The 24400-nt window shown below is 43.9% G+C and overlaps 1 protein-coding gene across 2 annotated transcripts in view; it reads left to right on the top strand.

The window, feature by feature from the left end:
- Positions 1-20841: 20841 nt before the first annotated feature.
- JUP (junction plakoglobin) overlaps positions 20842-24400 on the top strand; it is a 60621-nt gene continuing 57062 nt past the window's right edge. The window contains exon 1 of one of the 2 annotated variants that reach the window (XM_035134276.2): positions 20842-20947. The gene's annotated coding sequence lies outside the window, so the exon portion shown is untranslated. The remainder of the gene's footprint in view (positions 20948-24400) is intronic. The other variant, XM_060281473.1, reaches the window with a different exon arrangement.

Raw genomic sequence — 24400 nt, 5'->3', positions numbered from 1 at the left:
GGGGTGGCCCTGGCTGTCATTTCCCTCCTCCTCCTTAGTCTCAGTGTTACCCCTTCTAGAACACAGGAAAATGAACAATGGGGATGAGGCTAGACTCAGTTGGCTCTGCCTGTTATTGGCTCTGCCTCCACCTACTGTAGGGGCTTCCCTACCAGCCCTAATGGCCACCAAACACCAGTGCCTGGGACCATATTGGATGTGGCCCTTAACATTTCCCTTGCAGCTCTGTTTCTTACATTAATTGTCACCAGAGGAGGAGGGATTTCACACCCTGAACATTTCTGCGATGAAAATAGGGATGCCCTATTCCATAATAACAACAAGAAGAATAACAAGAATAATAATGCCCCGCCCGTCTGACTGGGTTGCCCCGGCCATTCCGGGCAGCTTCCAACATATATAAAAACATAATAAAATATTAATCATTAAAAACTTCCCTATACAGGATGTCTTCTAAAGGCTGTATAGTTACTTATCTCCTTGGCTCATGGGTGGTTGTTGTTTTTTGCATAACTCCATACCCTCCAACATTTCTCCAATGGAAATAGGGACGCCCTACGGAAAAGCAAGGCATTATGGGATCAAATCGGAAACTGTGATGGCTTCTGTAAATCTGGGACTGTCACTGGAAAATAGGGACACTGGGAAGGTCTGGGTCAGGACATGGCATGTGGGCGTGTTGCTTTTAAACCATTCCCACATGGACCATGCTTATGAAGAAAATGCCGCCATCCCCTGCTTCAGTTACTATCAGCTGGAGCAGGCATCCCTAAACTTCGGCCCTCCAGATGTTTTGGACTACAATTCCCATCATCCCTGACCACGGGTCCTGTTAGCTAGGGATCATGGGAGTTGTAGGCCAAAACATCTGGAGGGCCGCAGTTTGGGGATGCCTTGTAGCAGTGATTTTAGATTGATGCTGGCAAACCGCATCAGATAAAAGCTAGCTGTCAAAACCCTCAGCTGTCAAACGCAACGTACAGTGCTGGCAAACCTTCCTGTACGTCAGTATGCACAAACACGCATCCACAAGTTAGGTCAGGGGGACATTAGAGGGCAGCAGGTCACTACTGGGCTGGCCAGAGTTGGGAGGATCCTGATGGAACCGGTTAGAGCAGGTTAGAACAGGGGAGGCTGGTCCAAGCCTGAAGGGTCAGACCCAGGTTAGGAGAAAGACAATGGGAAAATGGCAGAGTGGTGGAAAAACCCCAGGGATCACGAGTTAGAGAGGAGGGGGATGTTTGAGGAGTGGGCAGGTGACAGAGGCATGATCATGGTGAACGTGAGAAACAGGGACTTCCCTTATGGTGGGTTTTTGGGGTGTTGGCAGGATGTGACCTATGCAAGAACACCACCTCTTTGGGGCTTGACCAATTGTCATTGGATGAAGGATGCACCTCTGGTTAAACATTGACAGTTCCTAAAATTTTCAATAAAAGGGGGCGCCTGCTTTCGTTCTGGGTGACCTTCCGGATCCACATTCTGTCTCCCGCTGTGTTCTTTATCCCGTGCTCCCCACAATGCCTGAGCTGGGGAAAGGAATCTTCCATTGATGCCACAGGAAGCTTTCCTATCTGTGCAAAGCACAACTGTGGCGGCAGATGAAAAGGTTAAGCCCCCCACCCTTGTTCCCCGCAGTTCCTGATTAAAATCAAGCCACACGCATCAGCTAGGTATAAAAACAAAATGAAATGGAACTGCAAGTGACTCATTTACATCACAACTAGTTTGGTACTCCAGTCACTACATCAGCGGTGGAGAATTTGTGGTGCTCTAGATGCGGCGCTAGACTCCAACTCCTGTCATCCCGGACAGTTGGCCAAGTTGGCTGAGGCTGATGGGGGCTGGAGTCAACATCTGGAGGGCCACAGGTCCCCCACCCCTCACTGTACTATATCCATCCACTCTTGAGCTTCAATTTTAGGATGCTCAGAAATTCCATATTACACCGCCAGCCTCAAAACAACTTCAGAAATCAAAGTTCTAGTTACAGGTAGGTAGCCGTGTTGGTCTGACGTAGTAAAAATAAAATAAAATAAAAATCCTTCCAGCAGCACCTTAGAGACCAACTACTGTAAGTTTGTCATAGGTATCTGAGGAAGTGTGCATGCACAAGAAAGCTCATACCTATGACAAACTTAGTTGGTCTCTAAGGTGCTGCTGGAAGGATTTTTGTTTGTTTGTTTCAGAAATCAAAGATTGCCATGTGGAAAGACCGACATCTAAAAGGCCCATGAATGTTGGGTGTCACCTTCAGTTGTCTACAGTTCTCATTGGCCACAGGAGAGTCATATCACAACAGTTTCACCCTAGAAGGCTATTCATTACTTACTTCCATTTTCTCTCTCTCCCCCTCACACCCCCCACCCCGATCAAATATCTGGAATTCTGAGGAAGGAACAAGGGCCTTGCAAAATGGCGGGCTCTTCAGGAATGCCAATTTCTGGAGTCTTTGCTTCTTTCATTGGAACACAGGAAGCTGGTAAGGACACCCCTGCCAACCCTACAAAATAATTTTGAGCCACAGCAGTTGATTGGTTAAGGCCAGCGCCATTTTTGAGTATCCAGCCGTCTAGCCGTCCTCGCACCCAGTGGCTCCCAGTTCCTGTCAGCGAATGCAGAGGAGTTTGGCTTCCAACCCGCTTCCATTGCTGCCTGCCTCCCCTGCCCCCATCTTCCACGCTTTCTCTTCCTAAGCTCCGCCCTCGCTCATCAAATCAACTTCCCCCAGGGAGCAGCAACAATTTCGTCTACGGAAAGAGAAAACACTGCAATTTCCTTTGCAGAGAAGATGCAGCCTTCAAAGCGGCCTTTTCATCTGAGGATGGCAAGCTTTTTGTTCAGCAGCCGGGCCTTCTCTGAGGGCCAAAAAGGGGCACGCGACCTCTTGCACGCAGTGGGGTGGCGTAGAGGAAACGTGGGTACTGTACCTCTGGGGTTGCGTGGCTGTGTGTGTTTAATCTCGGGGCTTAATATAGACAGCCTCTCCCCCTCCCCATTCCGTGTAGTGCTTCTATTAATAAACAATAAGGCTATGGAGAACTGAACCCCCTTGGCTGCGGCGGCAACGCTGCGTTGCTGAATTATACATAAGCCAGGCGCAGCCTTAACTGAAATTGACTGCGCCTAATGCACTGCTTGGAATATTGACGCTGATCGTTTGCTCTGGATTAACATCTTTCCCTGCCTGCGGTGAGATCAGCTTTGTTGCCCCGCGGCTCCCAATCTGCAAATGTGACAAGCTCACCCTTTGCTTTTAACCTTTCGCCCAGCACCATCGCCCTTGAGGATCAGCTGCCAGGGCCCTCGAGGGCATTGCAGAAGCTTCTTCACTTCCATTTGGAACTTGCCACAACATGGATGCAAAGAACCTGGGGAAGGGGCTGCAGTTTGGTATTTTGTGCTCAAGCCTCCTTCATTGCGTTGGCGGTGTGCGCTCTTAACACCGAACTGTGCATCCTGTTTAGATGGAGTGAGCAATTCTTCCAGGTTTGATCTGTTCCAGAGCAAGGGCATATATCTTCCGAACAAACAGACAAAGGCATATATCTTCCGAACAGGGCAGACAAAGGAAAAAAAAATACTTCTACCACATACCCTCCAATATTTCTCCAATGAAAATACAGTCGTACCTTGGAAGCCAAACGGAATCCATTCCAGAAGTTCGTTTGACTTCCAAAACATTCGGAAACCAAGGCGTGGCTTCCGATTGGCTGCAGGAAGCTCCTGCAGCCAATCGGAAGCCCCGTCAGACGTTTGGGTTCCAAAGAACGTTCGCAGACCGGAACCGTCACTTCCGGGTTTGCAGCGTTCGGGAGCCAAAACATACGAGTGCCAAGGCGTTTGGCTTCCAAGGTACGATTGTAGAGATGTCCCCTCCAACATTTGTCTGATGAAAATAAGAATGTCCTGAGGAAAAGCAAGACATTTTGGGATCAGATCAGAAACCAGGATGGCTTCTGTAAATCTGAGACTGTTCCTGGAAAATAGGGAAACTTGGAAGGTCTGAGGTCATAGGCACATTCAGGAGCTGGGTCACAAAGCCTGCTGCATTGGTACCTACTGGCTCCTCCCCTAGCTATTCTGAAAATAGCAGGGACTTGAGTTTTTGCCTTGGCAGATGGGATGCTAGAAGAAAGTGCTCCTCCTTCTAAGGTCAGCTTCTGTTTTTTGCTTGTAGCTTGTCTCTACAGGACTAGGGGGGGGGGAGCCCTATGGGAGAGCATTCCATGGGACGTCTGGGGCCATGCACCCTTACTGAACTTTCCCTAGATTGGAGAAGAAGCAGAGGTGTAGCAGGGCCACTCTGTTTGGACTCTGTCTTGTGCTTTGATTATTTGTTTCACTTACTCCCGTCTCTTCCTTGGAAGGTTTCAAACAACTTAGAGCCAGCCTGGCAGCTTACATCAATGCCTGCTTAGCTTCAGCAGTCAAAACCTGCGTCATATGCCTTCAGGCTATTCATCTGCTGTTTCCACTGCCAGGTAAGATGGGTAACTGGCGATTCCCTTCGTCCGTCTGACAGACAGATCCATTGTTTATTTCTCCTGAAGATTTGTGAAGCCATCCCTAAAACCCACATTCCATGCTAAAGGGAGAGTCTTTCTGCAAATACTGGCAACGTAACCCACACACCAATCCCTCCAAGGAAGCATTATTTCAAGGGAGCTGTGCAAAAAGTGTTTTGAAATGAAACCGGAATGAAGGAAGAATTCAATTCCTAGGCGCTGCTCTTTCCTCTATTACACCGAGGCTGTTGGTTTGTTTATTTTACAAAAGGTTTAAAACAAATTCCCTCTTCAAATGATTTAATAGGTGAATGTCCAATTGGGACTAGCCAGAGAATGCCTAGCCACCATTTTCTCTTCTGCATTAAAAAGGACGAAACATTCACATAAAGGGCACGTCCAGACTGTTGGCGCTTTTGAGTGGGATTCAGTTGCATACTAGCAAATTTGGTTTGTGCCATTGAAGCTCTGTCTTGTCCATGGGTAGGCAAACTAAGGCCCGGGGGTCAGATCCAGCCCAATCGCCTTCTCAATCCGGCCTGCGGACGGTCCGGGAATCAGTGTGTTTTTACATGAGTAGAATGTGTGCTTTTATTTAAAATGCTTCTCTGGGTTATTTGTGGGGCATAGGAATTTGTTCATCCCCCCCCCAAAAAAGTTTGCTGACCCCTGCTCTTATGCAACTAACTAACCCCTCCCCCAAAAAAGACCAGATATTTTGCGAGAAGGAAAGTGATGTAAAATGCAGCAGAAAGTGCCTACTTTGACACAATGGCATCTAGTCTTTCTGCAAGGAAATCACAGTGATTTCTCATTAAATAGCTAACTTTGTCTGAACTCTCTGCAAGCAAATTGAGATGAGTGTTAAACAAGCAGGTTGTCTGGAAGCACCCACCGGCCCCACGCAGAGTGCAAAAGAGGCTCAAAGGTGGTGTAAATCAGACATATGGAATTGCTCACACCTATAGGCTCTGATTTTGGAAGTTTTGGCAGTGAGTCCTTTGGTTTGACACACACACACACACACACACACACACACCCTTTTGTTCAAATTAAATTATCTCCCCCACTCCCAAATAATCCTAAATGTAGTCTGCAGAGAAAGTGGAGTGCCGGAAAGAGGAAATTCATCATAAAAAAAAGAGGACAAAAGAGGCCATGTAGATTTTGCATGCTCTCAATGTGTAGATCCAAATTTAGAAATAACTGTAATTTAAATAGAAAAACAATAACCGATGCCATAGTGGGGGAATCTGTAAGCAAATAACCTGTATGCCTGCTGAGCTGTGTGCTACGGTAACTGTTGACGGGCAGTTTCAAGGCCCCTGCTTCCTTTCCGTTCTTGGGGTTCTTATCTGAACGTGAGCCAGATAACCCTTCAAACAGAGGACCATCTTCTGTAAAGTAGGGTACAAGATCAGCATTGAAGTCAGTGCACTCAAATCAGTAATCGTTGTTCCGGTCATCACAAAAGCAATCGGATCCCCGAGGATGTCTGGAAATGCCATGTGTGCCTGCGTGGAAGGGCGCGTTCCACCAAAGACAGCTTTCCACTCACCTTTTCTCTCAAAAGGTTGCGGGGGGGGGCAACCTTTTCCAAGCAGGCGCTTAAAGTTACAGGGGGCCTCTTGTGGCCAGCAACTAATTCTCCAAGCTACACTTGTATTTCTTTTTTTTATTAAATTAAATGGCAATTGTGAGAAAACGGGAGCAAAGTGGCACAAGAAAATATGTTGGCTTGTACAGTGTGGTTTGGTAGGATACTGAGGCCAGTGCCTTTGTGGCCTGCCGCTGGGGGTTGACATCTCAGGCTACTTTTTTGCCATTAATGATTGAGGAGCTTTCTTCATGAAGCTAATGGGCTTTGTGGTTTCCCATCTTCCTGTTAACGCAGCCGGACAATCGAAGCTTTTAGCGTGGTGTGGAGGGGCTGGTACTTGACGCATCTTCCCCTCTTCCTGCAGGCTGTTGCTGTGCTAGCAATCTCCTGATCACATTGCCTGGTATTGTCCATTGTGTTGTGACAGCAAAGCAAAGGCAGTGCAGCCTCCTCCCAGGGCCATAGCTGTCAAGTTCTTCCTTTTTTTCAGGGAAAGTCCCTTATGCTGAATAGGCTTTCTCGCGAGAAAAGGGAAAACTTGACAGCTATGCCTAGGGCAGAAGAACCAGACTACTGGAACATTATCTGTCTTGCCACACCATAGAGAAATCGAGGCACAGCTGAAAGTGAGAGTTCTGCAAAGGAAAACCTAAGTCCTTTTACCAATACAATTCTGATTGTAACCAGGTGTGTAAGTGTGGCACACACTTTGAAAGAGACAAGGATTTTGATGAGATGTTATCAGCCACAGTATGGAGAACAAGTTGTGGAATGTCAGGGAAAGCCCAGAACCTGATAGGCAGGGTAGGAGTTTGGTGGGCTGGATTTTACTACTACTACTAATAGTAGTAGTAGTAATAATAATAATAATAATTTATTTATTTATTTCTACCCCACCCATCTGGCTGGGTTTCCCCAGCCACTCTGGGCGGCTTCAAACAGAGATTTAAAATACATTAAAATGTCACACATTAAAAACTTCCCTGAACATAGGTATTGATCTCTTTGACATCTGATGGGAGGGCGTTCCACAGGGTGGGTGCCACTACCGAGAAGGCCCTCTGCCTGGTTCCCTGTAGCTTTGCTTCTCGCAGTGAGGGAACCGCCAGAAGGCCCTCGGCGCTGGACCTCAGTGTCCGGGCAGAATGATGGGGGTGGAGATGCTCCTTCAGGTATACTGGACCGAGGCCGTTTAGGGCTTTGAAGGTCAACACCAACACTTTGAATTGTGCTCGGAAACGTACTGGGAGCCAATGTCTCTTGTTCCTGACTTGTGAGGTACTGGCTATGCTCACAAGTGGAGGTGGAATAAGTGTGTGTGTTTGTGTGTCTGCATGCAATTGTGCCTTTACATTTTAGGCCAGGCATAGGCAAACTCCAGCCCTCCAGATGTTTCTACACTGGTCCTGTTAGCTAGGGATGATGGGAATTGTAGTCCCAAACATCTGGAGGGCTGTAGTTTGCCTATGCCTGGTTTAGGCACTACAAAGCATTGTCTTTCTGCATCAGCAGGCAAAACACACACACAAATGTCACAGGGTTGTAGTCACTGCTGGTCGTACTCAGAATAGACCAGGCATCCCCAAACTGCGGCCCTCCAGATGTTTTGGCCTACAACTCCCATGATCCCTAGCTAACAGGACCAGTGGTCAGGGATGATGGGAACTGTAGTCCAAAACATCTGGAGGGCCGAAGTTTGGGGATGCCTGGAATAGACCCACTGAAATTAATGCAACTAAATTAATTAACTTCTTCTTCTTATTATTTTTTATTTTATTAAAATCAAGCTTTATTGATTTTCCAGAAAAAATACAGAAATAATAACATATAAGTATAAAAACAAATAATAACATATAAACAAATAAGCAGAATATAAATCCTATGATCCGTGCTTTTTACGCCCCCCCTCCCCCTATCCCCCCCTTTCCCTTTACTTCTCAACCATCTCTATACTATGCTATATTTTTTCCTTTGAGTTCTCTGCAGATTACTATTTTTAATTTATCCTTCTTTTATACCTCATTTGTTTTAGCTTTTTAAAAGGCTGAGAGGAGATCAGTTTTCTCTACCTGGCATTTAATATACTCTGTAAACAATTTCCAATTTTCCCCTCTTTTATTTTCCTTAACTTCTTCATATTTTGTTGCCATATTATAATAAATTAATAATTTGAGTTGCCAATCTTCTTTATTTGGTATTCTTTGAGACTTGCAATCTTTTGCAACGAGTAGTCTGATATCCGAGCCAAAGACAGGTGCCTAATGAGTTATGCCACAGCAACAGCCAATTAATTAACTTCATTGGGTCTACACTGAGAAGGACTAGTGCCCAATACAATCTTACATGATTTCTTAGGAATGGCTCTTTTTCCAGGCAGTTCAGGATTCTTATTTCTGGACACTCCTGTTCTATAAATAATTCCTCCCTAGGTCCTGCCAACCTAGCAGTTCGAAAGCACGTCAAAATGCAAGTAGATAAATAGGAAACGCTATAGCGGGAAGGTAAACGGCATTTCCATGTGCTGCTCTGGAGTGCCAGAAGCGGCTTTGTCATGCTGGCCACATGACCTGGAAGCTATACACTGGCTCCCTCGGCCAATAATGCGAGATGAGCGCGCAACCCCAGAGTCGGTCACGACTGGATCTAATGGTCTGGGGTCCCTTTACCTTTACCTTTAGGTCCATAGGGTAGGCCAGCAAACGAAATTATTTGCTTAAATGGCCATAGGTAAAGGTAAAGGGACCCCTGACCATTAGGTCCAGTCGTGACCGACTCTGGGGTTGCGCGCTCATCTCGCATTATTGGCCGAGGGAGCCGGCTTATAGCTTCCAGGTCATGTGGCCAGCATGACAAAGCCGCTTCTGGCAAACCAGAGCAGCACACGGAAACGCCGTTTACCTTCCCATTATAGCGGTTCCTATTTATCTACTTGCATTTTTTGATGTGCTTTCGAACTGCTAGGTTGGCAGGAGCTGGGACCAAGCAACGGGAGCTCACCCTGTCGCGGGGATTCGAACCGCCGACCTTCTGATCAGCAAGCCCTAGGCTCAGTGGTTTAGCCCACAGCGCCACCTGGGTCCCTTGGCCATAGGCTGTTGCAAATCTATCAAATAGGTCATGGAAAATATTAACAAACACGAAAGTTGCAAAAGCATTCCAGATGAAAAAATAATTTCATGGCATGAAACATCAGGTGAAGAAAAGTAATAATGATAATAGTGATAACTAATTTAAAAACCTTAGCAATCTCTGTAACCAATTTGAAAAGGGCTACAAATGAATTCAGTGTTTCTTTTAGTTTCACACAATGCACAGGCAGTATCTTAGAAAAACTCCAGTTCTTCCAAAAGATCGCCTGCATCTCCGACAAACCTGTGGCTCTCCATAATGGACTGCTTCATGCCCTAGTTTACAGAAAGCTTGATGTTCCTCATTATGCCTCAACATTACAAGGTGTTTTGTCCTTGAGCGACCTTCATTAAAAAGTGTTCTCACCCTCATTTCCAATGGCAGGAACAGAGCATTACAATAAGGAGCTACTTCAAACACCACTTTCAGCAGGTATTTAAAATGAGACCAGAATTCAACGTCTCGAGGAGCAGAAATATTACCCATGCCACGAGTCGAAGTAACGAAGCAGAGAAGGTCTGCAATAATGCACTCTGAAACAAAACCCGCCGGGTTCATTCGAGGGGGAAAGGACGCCATAGGCGGCCAAAAACCATCAGAACCACTAAGCTGTTTTAAAATGGGGATAAATTTCTTCTTGACCCGAAATTTGACTACCATTTACTCCCTGGGCATAGTGGCTAAATGTGGCTGTTCCGCTGCAGCGAGACACACTGTCATAGCCCTCTAGCTGGCTCATGAGGCATTCCGCGGGGATGAACTGACCCCGTCTGAGCCTGATGCTTCTTTGAATTTGGGATTCTTGAAGCTTTATCTTCAAAGGCCTTAGATGTAGACCAGCTATAGCCAATTCCCCACTGCGGATTAGCAGCTTCCATTGAACTCCGCAGAGGGAAGGGCAGACAGGCCTTGTGTCGCGCAAATGCTGCTGTGCATTGATATTTTTTAATGGGGATATGAACTGAAGCCTGTTAGGAAATGCAGTTATAATTAAAGCACAGTTCCCAGAGGCTGTCTAAGGCACCAGCGACTAAGTGCATTGGCAGATAATGTCATTATTTGGCCGTTGCTTAACATAAGGGAGTGGGGTGGGGGGTGGGGAGGACAATTCTTTTCTGCCGTCCCTGGGTGGGTAGGGGATGTAACACCAGGAGCCAGACAAAGAGAAATGCTTGCCTCTTGTTATCAATTGTCATCCAGTTGATTAATCAGTACGTAGAAGGGAATATGAGGAAAACAGATACTCCGTGAAAATCGGGACCTTGTAAATTTGCCAAGCCAGTGGCTGAGTTATTTGGTTTTGAGGTAATACGATTCCATCAAACAAAACAGTCACCAAGTCGAAGAAAACTTGTCTTGTGTCGATTGTATTGTTCTGTAACCACATCTGTTGTTCAACTGGCAGCATGAAATTCAAAACAAGAATCGAAGAAAATGCTGAAAATAACATTTGTTAAACAACCAGAAGCATTTTTTGTTAGGCATTTTAGGCCAAGACCTACCGTACCAAAAGAAAAGAGGACGTTATTTATGTATGCCACTACAGTGGCGAGAATGTTGATAGCACAAAATTGGAAGACTGGAGAAGTACCAACTAAAGAACAATGGCAAGAAAAACTGATTAACTATGCAGAAATGGCAAAACTGACGGACAGAACAGGGGAAAAAGACAACAGTGACTTTGAAAGAGAATGGGAACCATTTATAGTATACTTGCCATAGCTGCCAAGTACCCCGTTTTCCCCGGGAAACCCCCGTATTTTCTTATTGTTTTCCGCAGGTGTCCCGAATGGCAAAATACCCCATATTCCCCCCGGATTACAGAGCTCCTGCCAGCGGCCATGTTCTTATGGTGCTGCGCCGGCACCGGAAGTCGCTTCTACGCATGTCCAGAAACAAATAGACTTGATGGCAGGATTTAAATAAACACTCACACCTTTCGTAACAGAAATATGTAGAAAATAACAAAATAATATAGTATACATTTTTAGAGATAGCAGTGTGTAATAGGGGAAAAATAAATCAGAAGTGGAAGTTGGTGGAAGCCCAGGAGGGGTGGGAAGAGGGAATGTAATATGAACATTATGGATATGTGATATTTGTAATAATTGAAAAAGAAAATGGAATACAAATTTAATAATAATAATAATATTATTAATAATAATAATAAAGAAATTCAAAACAAGAAACTTTATGGCTTGTGTCTGCTTGGAAATCACATATTCTCCCCTGCATGTCCTTTTTAAAAATAAATCCTAAATGGGTGGTGGCTGACTAGAGTTATATAGTAGCACTGAGCAGAATATACGTTTCACATGTTAAAATGCACTTTTATTTACTATCATTGCACGTGTCCCTGGGCTATGGAGTTGCATTGAAAAACAGGTTCTGAACTACGTATCTGTGGTCCTCCAAATGTTGCTGACTCCCAGCACCCCTGAATATTATCCATGCTAGTTGTGGCTGATGGGATATATGGAGTCCAACAAGGATGGCCACAAATTAGCCACCCCTTCTTGAGCTTCAGCTAAAGCTAAGCCCTTCATCAGGGCCGGCCCTATGGCCAGGCTGGGTGGCGCAGGGCACCACGGCGCCAGCACGCCGAGTATATAAACGTACAATATTGTGCTCAGTGCAGTTATGTTTACTTTGGAAAGGTCCACATGCTTACAACAACCTTGCTTCAAGATGCCAACATATTTAACAGAACATGTCTTTCAAAGCAGCTGAGTAGCTCTGGCATCATTGGCAATGTCCATATGGACTGAATCAGATTTTGCAAGTGCCCTTTACCACGGTCACTTTCCAGACAATCTGTTTATTGAATATTCATCCTGCTTGGTTTACAACCAATTTTACAGGGAGGTTATAGAATATAGTGTCGAGCCATTGTTATCTCACAAATTTGATTTTTTTGGGAAGTGGGTTTGTTACGCAAGAGCCTAAATCCGCTTTAATGTGTGCAACCTGAATTTCCTGGCAATTCAACTGAATCACACTCACAAAATAGCAATAATCTGGAAGCGCCCCATGTCATGCTGTTTTTAACACAGTAATACCTGCATACTTTGTCTAGAGGGCCTGCTGAGACTTAAGCCTATGGGCAAAATTCATTTTCAGCTGAAGCTGGAAAATTAACGTGTTTTGTTGTTGGATGGTATGATAATTAGATAAACAAGGCGACAGACACATTTCCTTAACTAGCAAATGTATCTAAGTCACATTTGCCAATTTTTTAGCATGAAGTTATTTTTTGCATATATTCCATTTTAAAAAAAATATGTACAGTAATATGGTTTATCTGTGTATAGTTACAGGTTGTTCCGCTAAAATATTTGAGTAAAATTCTCAGCCAAATTTTCTTAACTTGAATTTGATTTTAAATAGATTTGATTATGTTTGTCTGTCAACTGCTATGGAATAAAATTATATTATTTTTTAACATTTCCAGTTATGTTGTTTCATTTGAGTCTTTAAAACAAACAAACAAACAAAACCCTACAAACCCAAATTTAAAAAGTGTTTAGTTTGACCGTTTCTAGATACGTAATTTACTTTAAAGTTCATCAAGATGTGTTTTCCCTTTAGCTGAATTTCAGGTGCAAAATTTGGAATATCAGAAAATCTGAGTATGGATTCCAGCTTTTTTTTCAGGTTTTGAATTTGTTCAAAATCTGTACTGTGTTTACCTGAGCAAAAGTAAGCAATGTTAGAAGGTCAATCAGCAAAGAATATCTGTACATCCCCATTGGAAAGTAAAGTAAAACAGCACAGCTGTCTACAGTGTGGGTTTTCATACCCTTTAACAATGCCAGCATACTAACAGTTTTACAATTCTCAGTGGGTGACCTCATCCATCCAGAATTGTGATGTTCATAGACCCGATCCCTGAGTGCATTAAAATTAAAGATGTACATGAGCAACTAGAAAACTGACCACAGACAGGAATATGGAACACAGGAAATCTAGCTACTAGCTAGAGTGTCTGCAGAGGTGCAATGGGATCACATACTTAATTATACATAATATGTGCTTATTTAGTTTCCACATTGTCAAGCTATGAGTAACACTGAGACTATTTCATCCCTGCACTACCAACTTTCAAAGCCTTTTTAAATGTTCGTGGATAGTGACAAACACCTGAGGTGTTGGGGACAAGTGTTAATAACTATGTCATTATATATATTTAAAGAAAACACCCATATTATGCTTCTAATAGCACCTGCGTAAAATGAAAGCCCATTGCAATAATATTTATGTTGGGCAAGGAAGCATTATCAAATCAGCTTTTTTTTTTTTTTTTTTGCAAAAGATGGATATAGAAAGGGCTACAGCGCATCAGGAATGTTAAAAAGTTGAGGCTTTCAAAAACAGTTTCCCTAGCAATAGTCTCTGTTGGTCTTATAATTCTGTGTGAAGTTCTCCATTTCTGGAAGCAGAACAAGGCTACCCAGACCCCCAGCCTGTTCAGGCCTCTAGATTCCATAAGGAGTGTTCTTATTTTGCCAGGATTCAAACATGCTTTTATTGACACTGCTGCTCTGTGAATTCAATAGGACTTTGGATATAGAAGAACCTTTAGAGAATCAAAAAAATAACCTTTGCTTAATCCTGGCCTTTGTATGGTCGCCTGAAGAAGAACATCTAATATTGAGAGATGCTCACGGTTTGGCAAAGCTCAGGGACAGTAAAGTTCCATACTACAAAATAAATACTAAACATGTTTTTTTTCTATTTGACCTTGTTCTTCAAACTTGGTGCATACTGTATAGTTGGTATGTTTAATTAGTCTTCTCAATGGGTTTTCCTCACGAAGAGGTTACAAACTTTGCTAGAGGTGTTATAACTTTTAGAGAAAAGATTATATGAGACTTTTTAAGTATACATACAGGTATACCATGAAGAAGTATGAACCTTATAACAATATTAGGTTACTAACAGTGGAAGCTCCAGCTGTAATCCAGTGGCAAAATTCTATTATTCATCAATGATATGCACACACATACCTGCAGACTCCTCTTGTTCTGTTCAACTAATGTTTATAACTGATTTTTGTGTACCCTATTTTCAATCTGACTTTGTAAGCACCTCCAACAACTAAATAGACCCCATTCCATAGACATCTGAAATTCATGATGTTATATGAGCATCAAGAGCCAGACAAATTGTGACCAAGGAAAAAATCTCAGGTGGAGAGAGGCAATATTTGTCCACAATAAAGGCTCTATAGTAGCAGCTGGGGATTCATTAATCAGTTTCCTCTAGGAGACGGCAGCAAGTTGTTGCACTTCAAGATGTTATTCGAACTAGCTTGTGCGCCTTTTCTCCCCCGGGTCAGGCAACATTTCCCCTCATTGCTTTCTAATGGGAAGTCCTTTATCATCTTCCATTGTTGGGGGAAATGTCTTTCTCAATTTCTCCCCCAGCTTTGGAATCTGACGTAAAAAAAGAGGCAATTTTGTTTTCAATTTTGTCTTTGTCACTCTTCGTTGCACAGTTCCTTCTCTCCGTTCATGTTTCGAAGAAAGTAAGAAAAGGCCTTTGGAGATGTTACGCTATTGGTGTTGGTAGGTGTTGTCAGGTGTATATATATGATCAACCACTACAGTAGCTATTAGCAGCAGTTATAATTATTGTGGTGCATGGGAGAGCATTATATTACATAGCAAGGGATTCAATGTTTTACCACCGCAGGTGTTAACTTCTGTAAGGTTCATTATCACTGGTTGGTATATCAACCCTGTCAGCTGGAATTGCAGTTCTCCTGATTTACTATTCTGGAAGTACTCCGTTTTACTGTGAATTAAAAAAAAAATGGACGTTTATTGACTTTCTAATTCCACTGGTGGTATTTGACCATGTATATGGGGATTTATATGATGAAATGAACTTAAGACACGGGAAAAAATGGTCATAGACATTAGAAATTATGCCCGAGATGAAGTTGGTAAGAACCCTTGCCTTTTTGCACGGTTTATCTGATATTATCCCCAAACTGAATTTATACCTGAAGAGAGCTTGTTAAAATAAGATAGACCAGGGGTGGCCAATTCCCAAGAGACTGTGATCTACTCACAGAGTTAAAAACTGGTGGTGATCTACCCCCTATTTGGAGGTTCAGGTCAAAATTGTTGATTTTTTTTTTTTAGGAAGGAGGAAGGCCCATTTTTTAGGGGTTCAGGTCAAAGTTGTAGGGCTTGTTTTAGGGGGAAGGAAATCCCCGTTTCTTTGGGGTGCAGGGCAAAAATGTTGAGCTTTTTTTTAGGGGAGTCAAAGTTGCTGAGCTTCTTTGGGGGGAGCCAGTGGTCTACCAGTGATCTACCACAGACGTCCAGTGATCTACCGGTAGATCTCGATCTACCTGTTGGATGTGCCTGAGAAAGACTTTTATTTGCAGCACAATCCAACTAAATCAGAACATTTGGTATGCAAGTGAAGTTCATTTCTTTACTATTTCGGGACAGAAGGTCATCAAAGTTGTGTACAATAAGCATAATAAAATAACAGTTCAGATCTCAATCAAAGAACCAACAATATATAGTGCTAGGGAATTTTATGGGGGGGGCACCCAAATGAGGCTTCATTTGGGAATCAAGATTGGCACAAATGCCCTCAAGGGGACCCCATTTGATCCTACAACACCACTCTAGTATCACACCAACACGAACCCCCTCAAGATCAAGCCCTGTGTAATAAAGGCTCCCTTTCCTACCCTTTCTCTGTTGCCTGAGACTCTATGTAACCATATTTCTTTATGAATGAATACCGTGTATCTTTATTTCTAAATGAAACCCCGTTTTGCTACTCTGGCCAAGGGCTCTCAGGGATGCAGGGAACAGCCATAATCCTTTAAGCAAGAGGTCAGGTAGCCAGGGTGGTGCTCCTCTGCATATCCATAATCCATTCAGGTACCATCTCCTGCCATTCCCAACCCTCCGAAGCCAGAGGCAATACACACACCTGGACCCATTGTCCCCCCCCCCCGCCAGGTACTCAAGGATCCCCTCCCAGATACTTACTGGTACTTGCTTAACAATGTCCTGGGACATCGTGCATTGTTACCTTATGTTAATCCTGTTTACCTCCTGTTTACCTGTATGCTAATGCCCCTTGCACCTTCCCCTTTTCTGACGTTTTACCCTGTCACAAGTGATGTATGTATGATGCTTTCAATGTGCATCATGGGATGGTGGTGGGAACTTTTAAAAGTTCTTGCAGCCCTGTTCACAGTGTTCAGTCTGGCATTGAACCTGCTGCACAGTAATAAACCTTGCTGTTTGCTCTGGATCATGGCTGGACTCCTTCCTTTTATACTCCGCAACGACCACAGGCCCTTGCCTGATGAGCTGGGTGGCTGAGCATTCTCACACCCAGAATTTTGCCCTAACATATAGCCAACACCAAACATAAGATCTCAGTTTTCATTAAAAGCTGTAGGAAAACACAAGTCTTTACAGCCCATGAGAATGGGGAACAGTGAAGGAGCCAAACTGATATCAAGGAACTATACTCCAGAGCTTGGCTACTACTATGGTGAAACAGCTATCCCACATGCTGACAAGCAGGAACTCAGAAAAAAGCAGAATGCAGAACAAAGCTGTCACTTGAAGAATTTAACAGATAAGCAAGTTGTTTTTGAGTATCCTGAACCCAAGCCATTCCATTTAGAGCTTTAAAGATCACAACCAGCAATTTGAATTGAACTCAGAATATAATTGGAAGCACAAAATTTAATTAAGCAAATTATAGATGCTCACAACAACTGGGCTCTGATGCAGTCTTGTAATAGTCTAACCTGGATGCAATCCAAATATTCGTATGTGACAGTGGTCAGATCTGCCATCTTCATGAGGAGCTGCAGTTCATGCACCGCGGTGGCAGAGTTGGGCAAAAGCATTCCTGGCTAGGAAAGCCAGTTCCAGGAGGGTCCCAAACTGCACACCCGATCCTTCAGAAGGGGTGCTATTCCATCCGGATCAGGGGAAATAACCTTCTCAGTATCAGAGTTCTTATTGAACAAAAGCACCTTGTTTGGTCTGAAACAAGTTCCACATCTAAGCCATCCAAACCAGAGTGTTCAGACAGTAGATTTGGGCAGCACTTTTTTTCTGGGGGTACTCCAGAGTATGCAATACCGGCACCAATTTTTCCTAATGCTAAAAGTGTGACATTTACTGTAACAACCCCCCCCAAAGCACTTGGTTTGGATGTCATACTGCTGTCAGATCATTATAGATGATAATTCTTGGTGATTTCATTTAGAACAAGAGTGGGAAACAACCTGTCCAAATGCTGTTGGACTCCATCAACCCCAGCCAGGATGGACAGTGGTTAGGGATAATGGGAGTTGTAGTCCAACATATCTACACCTTAGGTGTGTCACAATAATGTATGTTAAAAATTGACCTGATCCCCAAACACATTTCTGAACTAAAGATAGCCCCGAGTCCTTAAAAACATGAAAACTACTGATGTAACTGTAAAGGGCTCTTGGGGCAACATGGACCCTTGAGAAATCTTGCTCCCTCAGCACCCCAACACAACCTTCTGGAACCTAGCTTTCAGACCTGATCAGACCCAGCAAAATACATTGCCATAGCTTCACTCCAAAAAGGTGGTCCAGAAGGATATATCATTGGTCAATAGCACCAAATGCCATTGAGAGGCCCAGAAGAACTAAGAAGTTTGCTGTCATTGTGCTCCAGTCATCAAGAATGGCATTTTCAGTTCCCAAACCAGGTCAGAACTCTGGTTGGAATGGGTTAAGATTATTTGCATCATCTGTCTACACCTGGAGCCAGGTAGCCAACACATACTCAGAAACTTTGTCTCAAATGAAGGAATGAAAACTGGCTGATAGTTATCCAAAGTGGAGAGATCCAGAAGCACCTGTGTTTTGTTTGTTTTTAAAAAACAAATTTACTACTGCTTCATTCAGATTGTATGTGCCCTTAAAAGGGAGTTACCGGTACAGTATTTAATATTGCTTCCTTTACCCATCTAGCCAGCCCCCTGTTCGCTTTTAAGTAGCAAGGGTTAAGAATGTATGTGGTCAGCCTCAAAGTGAAACTGTAAAGCACTGTAATTCCGTGGATTAAAAGATCAACATTTAAAAGGTTTTTGTGGATTGTGGTTCCAATTTACAATTTAAAGAACATAGCACAGTTCACTGTTTTATGCCAGTGAAATCACCATTGCTTAAATAAGGACCATGGCATTGCATATGCTTTGCAGGCAGAAGATCCTACATTCAGTTCATTGGATCTCCAGTTAAAAAGCTCCAGTTAGCAGATGGGGGGTGAGCACAATGGAGCAAAATGTGATTTTGTATCCCTCTGTCTCCCGTGTGGGCATCCAAACAATTTCATCTCTATTCCAAGGTTTTTAAAATCCTTGGGAAGTCCAAACCTCCCCGCACTGGAAAACCCATGTTTTTAAAGAAAGAAAGAAGGTCTGGGACAACACTGGGATAGGAAGGACGTTGTGTGCATGCCCCTACAATACTAGAGAGATGGTCAAGTGCAAATACACATTTTGCTCTGAGATGGCTAATCCCATGAAGGGAAATATCTGCGACCCTGGAGAACCACAACCACAATAGACAATGCTAGGCTAGATAGAAAGTCTGAACTGGCAGCTTCCTAATGAAATGACCTAAATTCCAGATCAGAAATAATAAAACGACACACCCCTCCAAAGTTCCCTATCTAAAATCTATCTGAACAGCCCCTTTCTTTCCAAATCTGTTTTCTTCCCTGTGAAAACCTTTGTTCAATCACTGTTGGAAGCCATAGCTGTAAAGAAAAAGAATATGATAGAAGGCTGGTCAACTTATAGAAATTTATTAAAACAAGAGGGAGGAGAGTTTAAATTAAAAGAATTTCAGGATTTATCAGGAATACAATGGATTATCATCATTTGAATGAAGTATTTAAGAAATATATGAAACAAGGGTTTGGGGAACAAATATCACAATTGGAGAGAGATCTGTTGGAATGTAATGTTAAAGTGCTATAAAAAATGTATAAGATATTATTAGATTGAGAGACAAAGGATGAGCAAGTAAAATTTTCAACGATACATTGGGAAATAGATATTGGTTATAATATAGATATGGAAGCGTGGGAACGATTGTAAAATGCGGATATAAAATTTACAGCATGCTATGGTTCAAGAGAAAACTATATGAAAATGTTATATAGATGGTATCTAACACCAAGTAAACAAGCAAAAATGTATAAATCAAAATCGAGTAAGTGTTGGAAATGCAAAGAGAAAGAAGGTACTTTCTATCATATGTGGTGGTCTTGCAGTAAGGTTAAGCTTATTGGGAAATGATATATAATGAATTGAAAAAGATGTTTAAAATAACATTTGTAAAAAAACAACAACCCAGAAGCTTTCTTTTTGGGAATTATAGGGTTAGAACTACCTGAATAGTATCAAAATTTATTCATGTATGCGACTTGTTATTATTTGCCCCAAAATGGAAACAAGTAGTCCCAATGAAAGGATGGATACAAAAACTTAGGAACTGTGCAGAAATGGCGAAACTTACCGGAAGAATAAGAAATCAAGATAACAAACTTTTTAAATAAAATGATGGAAATGGTTTATTGAATATGTGCAAATAATTTGTAAACAGATATGGACATTGGCAGGATTATTGTAATAACCTGCAGTTTCATAAGAGTAAATAACTAAAGTAGATGAATAAAAAAATAAGTTAATTTAGAATATGCAGGAAATGATAAAAGGAACTGCAGAAAGAGGGAGTTTTGAAATGTTAAAATGACTGTAAAACTATTGAAATGTATATAACTGAAAACCATATTATTATTATTATTACAGTATTATTATTATTTGAATTGCACACCTTTGTTCAATAGTAGCCTCCCCAAAGTATCCTTCAACTAATCATAAATTCTCAGTCCACAGGTTTCCCCTCAAAACTTCCCTGCCAGCCCAGGTAGCTGCCCACACAACTCCCCCCACCCCACCTACAATCTTCACAAAACAATTTCCTTCAATTTACCCATTTCTTCTTGCATATAAAACCACTTACCCCCCCAAAAAACTCCGCTTCCCAGTTTCCTCATGACTTTTCCCTCTCAACAGAAAACCTTTTTGACGAACCCGCTCCCCCTTCTTCTCCACACAAACTACCCCTGAAAGACTCCCAGTTGTATCCCCCTCCCAATTCATTATCACTTTCTTTGCCCCCCCCGCACAATACGGCTTTTAAAGCGCCCCCCAAATACTCCTCCAAAGGCTGAAAACTGAATGCCCCCCTCACACACCCTTTCGCGTTACAAAATCCCCATCCCACCGCCGACAGTTACTTAACCCCGCCCCCTTCCCGCGCCTGGCCCCGCCCACACCTGTCCGGCTCCGCGCGTCCGCCCTTCCAGACTCCACCCTTCCCCCCCTCCCCCACGCGCCGTCGCCACCTTCCCTTCGCCTCCAATCAAGGCGTTAAAACACCGAGCCCAGGGCGTGGCGGGCGGGAGAGGAGGCCTCTCCCCCCCCCGCCTCGCCAGCAGCCGCGGCCAATGAGGATCTTGGGGGCGTGGCCTGTGTCCATGGGGATCAGGGCTGGGCTCCGGCAAGGTCTCTGTTCACCCCTATTGTTCGCTGGAGCGAGTCACTCGGCGCGGGGTGGAGCGGAGCGAGAGGCGAGCGAGCAGGGCGGTGGCGACGGGGCCGGCAGGTGGGTCGTCGGAGGGGGGGGGTTGCGCGTGGGCCGAGGGTCCTTGGAGGGAAGTGGGGGGGGCGCCCTAGGTGGGCTCCTGAGGAGACGCTGGCGGGAGGCGGTGGCCCTTGGTGGGGAAAGCGGGTGGGTTTCCTCTTCAGGTTAGAGGGGGCAGGGAAGGTCGGAGGGGAGTTGCTAGGGAGGAAACTCCAACTGCAAAGTAAGAACCGAGGAGGGACTTGCATTGGAGTCAGTGTGGAGGGATTTGGGGCCGGTGTGTGTGGGAGAGTAAAGCCCATGACCCGAAACTTATCTCTTCCTCCCAGGAGCAAGGCTGGCGGGCAAAGGTTAAGCCTTGTACTTTTCGGGTGGGAACAAGGGAGCCAGCCTCCTGTGAGTCACAGAAGGGTATTAGCGAGGACTGGGAGTGCCCCGGCGTGGGTGGGTGGGGGGGTCGTACTGTGGGGTTGGGGACAGGCAAGAAAGCGCCAGCGCCTTAAGGGCATCTAAGGCGTGTGCCTTCTGAGGAGGAGTGGGGGTTCACCGTTATGGGGACACTTATCTGTGGGGCTGTTTTTTTTGTAGAGCCCCTCCCCTTTGGATTAGAAGGTGGCGATCTAGATAGGGAGGGGCTGCCTTCATGGCCCCCCCCGTTCGTCTAAAGGGGCTGTGCTGGACGGTTTTGCACTTCCAGGGGTTATTATGGGGCTGTTGGGTGCAACTGCCTGGATCCAAAGTGGGTCTGAATGCGGGGGTCGGATGGTGGTGGGTTCATGCAGTGTGAGGATGGGGGGCGGGCAGTGCACAAGGTGGACTAGTTCGGGAACAGATCAGGAGGAGACAGGCAGCTGGAAATAGCAGCGAGCCCATGGGGGCTGCAAAGCATATTGAAGGATGGGGAAAGGATCGTCCTGGAATCCTAGGCTGGGGTTATGGGTCAGTGGGGGAGAGATTCAAGGATTGGAGAGAAAGGCTGACAAGGAGGATCTCTGTTATGTGGGGTCGGGATTGATGTCCACTGCCTGGTGTTTCCTGAAGTTGAGCAGGGCAAACCATTACAGATTGTGGAGTCCTGGAGTTCCGTCTGGTGGGAAAGGGATGGCAGTAGATGGCTAAACTAATTGGGACAGGGAATCTCAAGAAGATCCTTTAGTTTGGAGTTGTGCTTGTTTCTGTTTGGAGGTTGGTGCCCTTCGAAGTGTCATGGGTTTTTGTCTCCAGAATAATGAGGAACGCTGGCAGTATGAGTGAAAGCAAATATGCTTGTTTACATGGGATGAGGAAAGATCATGTTTGTGGCAAGTTGCGGCAATTTTATAGGAAAGTTGGGGTTGTGTCTGTGACCTGCTTTTGCAAGAATTGTGGGCGTCTGTGTCTTGGATTGAAAGTCAAGGAGTAAATAGTCCATGTCTCTATATGTGACAGTTCGGTAGCATTCTTTTATTTGATGGTGAAGGGAGTGAAGCTTGTCTGTACCACCTGCCTGTGTCCAGCTGAAAAGTGTGTACCGTTAAAAGTCTTGTGTGACTTAACAATATTCCTATGCGAATAAGGAGTGGCTGTCTCCTGGGTACTTTTCACATTTATGATTTTAAAGAGCATTTGTGCAGTTTGTGTCATGTTGTATGTTGCAGTTTTGTAATGCCTCTCCCAGACACGCCCTTTGATCAGTGTTGTCCCAGAAGCAAATTACTCACCAACCCTCAGCCATTTTAATAGAATTCTTTTGAAGAAAGAAGCAATTCTATACTCTCATTCCCTATAAAGTGCAAGCAATTAAAGGAGTTAATATGATGGCCATTGGGATTTCAGACATATTTGGTATAACTAAATGTCTGTTTCTTTAAGCTGTGGAACTGCTCACAGAAATCGGCAAAAATGGCTTTCCTAATTGTCTTGGCCAGAACAAAATCATAATCAGATTATTCTTCCTCTTAATGGCAAGTAGGTACAGAGATGTGAAGACCCTCTCCTCCTTTCAAAGGCTCTTCCCTCACCAAATCTCCCTAACCCTCACCAAATCTCAACCTGATATAAACCTTAGTTTACTGTGGCGAGACCAACAATATGTCAATTGATTTCTGATGACTTCCAGGAAGTAATTTTGATGATCTTTGAAGGGCCTCGTAGAGTGCCTCTAAATGTGCTCTGCAATTAACGGTTTTGATTTGAATATCAATTGTTTCTGCATTAATATGGATATAAGTAATATCTCAGGTTCCAGAACTATGAGCTCTTCTTACAAATTACCTAGATTTCCCTTAATGTGGAACAAAGCTAAAGTTACTTTATACAGGGTAATCGGCTGTTGGAAAGGGAAAACTGGATTTTTACCATCATTGGCACCCTTAAAAAAATATTCCCAGCACTGGGCGCTTTGGAAAACTGTTATTTAAGAGACTAGTGAAGTGATCACAAAATAGTGTGAGAATCTCGGTGAGATGAGTAAATCTACTTTATTAGCTGTCAGAATTCCCAACTGGGAGGGGCTGGCTATGTGTGGTGCTGGTGTGCAATCATTGTGCTTCTCTCTCAAGCAAGTTTGGAAAGAGAAAAATGGACTTCACTGTAGCTGTGGAATTGCTATTTGTTACAGAAGGAGGTGTATTCTTGTGTGAACCTGACTCTCCCCATGCCCACCGTTTCTTGGGCACTCTATTAAAAAATAAAACCTGTAGCTGAAGGAATGTTGCCTATTGCTAGGCCTATTGCTTAAACCATTAGTGTCTTGACATGTTTGCTTTCTGACGTAGCCATGCTATTATTGCTTTAAAAGACCCAGAACGCTAGACATTTTGCTGCTTTGTCTGTATGCTGAGTGAGTCATGTGGGAACCTTGGTGTGTTTCACAAGAAGCTGGGCGGTGTTCTGGTAGAGGGAAACTGGAAACCAAGAAGCCACTGAGGAGCCTGTCTTGTTTGCGTATCCTGTCTCTTCCATTTCCCCCCACTCATACTCAGCTGTCTTCTTACCAACTTATATAATGGACAGATTGTGTGTATGAGCAAACAGGAATGACACTCTTGTGATTAGAGAAAAGGAAGTGGGCACTTGCAGCTAAGATTTCATTTTCGTGGGTTTGTGGTGGAGCTTCTGTATGACCTTGGAATAAGCAGCTGTACTTAACTGTGCATGCGAGGAAGATTATATACCGTACTACTTTCAGTTTGCAAGGAGCTGGTATTGTGCATTAAAGAGAAACCCCCTATTCTATTGATGGAAAATAATAATAATTATGGCACCCTAACCAGATTTGTGTGAACTTTGGTTTTTTAAGCCATCTTTGAATTCTTCTTATTCAGGTTGGGCTCGGATACAGGGAGATGGACTACAATTCCTGAAGCTGATATGATCCTGTGAATAGGATGTAGTTTGTTAGTACCTGGGAGATGAAGGTTCACATTCCACCTTTGCTTTGAAGTTATGCAGTACCTCTGGACCAGCTGCATGTCCTCTCAGTTCTGTAATCAG

This window comes from Zootoca vivipara, chromosome 13 (assembly GCF_963506605.1).
Source record: "Zootoca vivipara chromosome 13, rZooViv1.1, whole genome shotgun sequence".
Classification (NCBI taxonomy): domain Eukaryota; kingdom Metazoa; phylum Chordata; class Lepidosauria; order Squamata; family Lacertidae; genus Zootoca; species Zootoca vivipara.
Note: the sequence above shows the minus strand (reverse complement) of the source record. Positions and strands in the feature narration are given on the sequence as shown.